Source organism: Heptranchias perlo, chromosome X (assembly GCF_035084215.1).
Source record: "Heptranchias perlo isolate sHepPer1 chromosome X, sHepPer1.hap1, whole genome shotgun sequence".
In the NCBI taxonomy this organism is placed as follows: Eukaryota; Metazoa; Chordata; class Chondrichthyes; order Hexanchiformes; family Hexanchidae; genus Heptranchias; species Heptranchias perlo.
The window spans coordinates 26,640,080-26,644,509 of NC_090370.1; the positions used below are offsets into that span (position 1 = coordinate 26,640,080).

At 44.0% G+C, this 4,430-nt stretch overlaps 1 non-coding gene across 1 annotated transcript; it reads right to left on the reverse strand.

Annotated features, from left to right (window-relative positions):
* Nucleotides 1–2,472: 2,472 nt before the first annotated feature.
* On the reverse strand, nucleotides 2,473–2,567 carry trnai-uau (transfer RNA isoleucine (anticodon UAU)). The gene is made up of 2 exons: nucleotides 2,530–2,567; nucleotides 2,473–2,508 (listed from the first exon to the last, which is right to left on the reverse strand). It is a non-coding gene; the product is annotated as a tRNA-Ile (tRNA).
* Nucleotides 2,568–4,430: the final 1,863 nt, after the last annotated feature.

The window sequence follows — 4,430 nt, forward strand, 5'->3', positions numbered from 1 at the left end:
GAGGATAGCATCCTGGAAATCCCAAGAAAACTAATATTGAATCGGGGACAGGGACTCAATGAAATTAATATAAGTAAAACAACAGTAATGAAGAAAATAATAGCACTAAAGAGTGACAAATCCCCAAGACCAGATGGGGAGTGTCAATGGATGTTATTTATATGGACTTCCAGAAGGCATTTGATAAAGTCCCACATAAGAGACTGTTAGTTTGGATAGAAGCCCATGGAATCGAGGGAAAAATACGGACTTGGTTAGGAAGTTGGCTGAGAGAAAGGCGACAGAGAGTAGGGATAATGGGTAGGTACTTACATTGGCAGGATGTGACTTGTGGAGTCCCGCAGGGATCTGTCTTCGGGCTTCAACAATTCACAATATTTATTAACGACTTAAATGAAGGCATGGAAAGTCTCATATCTAAATTTGCCGATGACACAAAGAGTGATGGCATTGTAAGCAGTATAGATGAAAACATAACATTACAAATGGATATTGATCGATTAAATGAATGGACAAAACTCTGGCAAATGGAATACAATACAGGCAAATGTGAGGTCATCAACTTTGTATCAAAAAAGGATAGAACAGCTTACGTTCTAAATGGTAAAACGTTAAAAACAGTGGATGTCCAAAGGGACTTCGGGGCTCAGGTCCACAGATCATTGAAGTGTCATGAACAGGTGCAGAAAATAATCAAGAAGGCAAATGGAATGCTGGCCTTTATATCTGGAGGACGAGAGCACAAGCGGAGAAAAAATATTCTGCAGCTGCACAAAGCCGTGGTTCGACCGCACCTGGAGTAATGTGAGCAGTTCTGGGCACCGCACCTTCGGAAGGACATATTGGCCTTGGAGGGAGTGCAGGGTAGGTTTACTAAAATGATACCCGGACTTCAAGGCTAAAGTTACGAGGAGAGATTACACAAATTGAGGTTGTATTCTCTCGAGTTTAGAAGGTCAAGGCGTGATTTGATCGAAGTTTATAAGATATTTAGGGAAACAAACCGGGTGGATAGAGAGAAACTATTTCCGCTGGTTGGGGATTCTCGGAGTCAGGGGCACATTCTGAAAATTAGAGCAAGACCTTTGAGGAATGAGATTAGAAATCATTTCGACACACAAAGGGTGGTAGAGGTTTGGAACTCTCTTCTGCAAAAGCCAATTGATGCTCGCTCAATTGCTAAATTTAAATCTGAGAGAGATCGCTTTTTGGCAAACAAAGGTATTAAGGCATATGTGCCAAAGGCAGGTATAAGGAATTAGTTCACTGATCAGCCATGATCTTGTCAAATGGCGGAGCAGGCACGAGGGGCTGAATGGCCTTCTCCTGTTCCAATATTCCTCTGTTCCTAATTTATTCGAGCAAAGAAATCAGATCAGCACAACTAAACTCAGTGTTAACCATCCAATTAACAAGTTGCAGATAACTGCACCAATCCAAACATTTCCAGGTAACGATGGAAGAGACTCACTTTGAAGCAGTTTCGACACAAAGCAATCTCTGTACATTTAAGGGACGGGTGGTGCAAACGGGCAATCAGTGGTCTTTCCAACTGATATTCTACTGTCCAAATGTTTCTGGTAAAATAATGATCAGAGAAGAACAAAGCCCTTTTCTGAGAATGCTCAACAATGGTCAACATATTGACAAAACATCGCAGGGATCGACTCTCCCACAGTTGTTATTCCGCTGGAAAGGCAGAACTTGCCAGCTGTTCGAAAATTGATAGCCTGAGCAGGGACTTGAACCCTGGACCCTCAAATCACTACTTTGCTCAAAAGTGCGATGTTCTACTGACTGAGCTTTCCAGGCCGCCCGATGTTTATTCTTTTATCATGCAGATTCATGGTTGGTCTCTGAATTTTCCCTTGAGGAACGTCGACATGGGGTCCGTTTTGCAAAATTCTCAGTAACGTTTTGAGGAGAATCCTCGTTTGTTTTGAACCTGATGTGAGAAACATGGAGAGGAAACTCGTGAGTTTACAATTCTTCTTGTTTGTGCCAAATGTCCTGTCATTCGTTCGCACTAATTAAAAAAACACTTCACCCAGTGCCTCAAAAGCTGAACTTGTCCCACACGGGAGCTGGAAATGGTCTCTCGACCTGTCAAAGGATCAACAACTGAAAGCGGAATAATTCCACCCGTTACTCAGTGACACCGGGCAACACATTAACCTTCCGAATTTCACTACACGACATTTCAAACAGAAGAATGTCTGTTTCACGAAAAGAAGAATTGTGTGTTCGGTTCAATAAATTTATAGATTTCGTGCCGCCTCCTTTGCCATTTCATTTTGACGCCAATCGCCCCTCTCCCGCCTATTTACAAATAAACTCGCACCTGCTATTGTAATACGGCCGACCAGAGGACCCTCAGTGCCCACAGGAGAACACGAAGAAGGAGATGCTTCATGGAACACACCAGCTGAATCTTGAACTCGGGTGGAAATGTTCAGAAGCAAAAAGTAAAACTGCTCCAGGTGAGGCTCGAACTAACAACCTCGGCATTGCTCGAACCGAACACTGTTCTATAAGTACCGCGCGCTGACCGATTGCGCTACTGGAGCCCCACGTCGGTTTGGCGCGCAGCAAACAGCCTCATTTGCGGCCTGTGACACTGTCTGTTCTTCCAGTCTGTTTCCAAGTGAACACATGCAGCAAACTGCCGTTCGGACATTGGTGTTTCATTGGTCGAATTCTCGCCTGCCTCACAGGAAGCTGGGGTTCGATTACCGCCCAATGCAGGAGCATTTTCATTCGGTATTCATGAAATCGTGTGAATTGGGATAAATTCATATTCAGCTTCAATCTGCACAACATCTTGAGACTTTTTCTTTTCTCCACGTGTGTTGCGTTGACGAAACCTCGTTATTCTGTCCTCGAGAGCTGAAACAGGTTCTGGAATTAAATCAATCCTGCCTTCTGCATCGCTGAAAAGATGTGAGAAGCAAATGAGTGAATTTTCAACAAAAGTGACGCCAGAACACCGCTCGATTGGGATTTGAACCCGGGACCTCTCGCATAAATCATCAGCAAAACCGCCCGCAGCGAGAATTATTCCCCGCGACACACCAGCCGCCAAGAAGAGGGTCGTGCAACCAGTGTGCAATTCGCAACCAGCCAGCCTTTCAGGCCACTTCTGTTCATCCAATCTCGTTTTCTTTTCCGATGTTCAGCAGTGTCAAGTTGAGCACGAACTATATCAAGTCACCAACATTAGGCTCTCTTTACCACATTCGTTTTGAATGAACGACTTGGATTATCAAGTAAAACTTTGCAGAATTTACTGCTCTAACGCTACATTGTCATCTGTCTCGGCATCCGCAGGTTCTGCACTGAACCATGAGTGGAATAAAATTGCTAATTTTTCACTGCGAAGGAGAAGAGAGATAAACGTGGAGACATTCGCTTCGAATTCATCAGCTGGGACGCACTTTTGCTTTTCCAACCGTCTCAGTCTTTCTTTCTTTACCCTTCTCTGTTGGTTTTGCAGGTTCGATCAGCCTTGGCCGTTCAAGGAAGCCTGAGAAGTCCATCAGGGGAAAATGCAAAGAGTCAAGAGACTGAGACAAGGAGAGATAGAGAGATTAAAGGACAGGAAAAAAGAGTGTAAATGTCAACTTTTGCGAATGAGCAGAATTTAAGTTGGAGCTGGGAACAATTCCTTCATGTATTTTGAAATCTTGCAAGAGACCATCGGGCTTTCAATTCAAAGTGTCCATGTTGCGGAGTATCTCTCCTCGAGTTGCAAAAGTGATCATTTCGTTTGAACTAAAACAGCTGCGATGCAAGGAGAATGCGAAAATCCCGAGGAAAACCCGATTAGATTGGAAGTCCCACGGCTTAACCATTCAACCATTGCTGCACGAGTGTACATTAGAATGCGTACGGTTATCACAGGCGATCTGGCAGACTTTAAATTCTTTCAGACAGGTATCCAAAGCGACAAATGTAATGTGTTGCCGTTCAGGCATTGGTGTTTGAGCAGGAGAAATCTCGCTTCTTTTGCAAGTCAGTTGGATTCGATTGCCGGCCATTACAGAAACGTTTTGCATTGTGCACCCATGAGATTGCCTGAATTGGGATCAATTACCGTTCAGATTCAGTCTGCACACCATCATGAGACATTTTCTGTCCTGCCCGTATGTTGTCTCGACAAACCCTTTGCATTCTGTCCTTTGGTTCTCAAACATGCTCTGAATATGAATCAATTCTGCCATCGGCAACGCTGAAACGATGCGAGAAACCAATTGGTGATTTTTGACTAAAATAGTGACACAGAGGGGGATCGTCTGTAATTTGAACCTGATGCTCGTCTGTCATTGGAGACTCTCCCATTTAAATCTCCATCTACGGGCTGAGTCTGAATAAATCCGTCAGCTTGTGATTCTTTGCGAGAGAGCGGGAGATGTTGAGAAATGAGCTGAAGA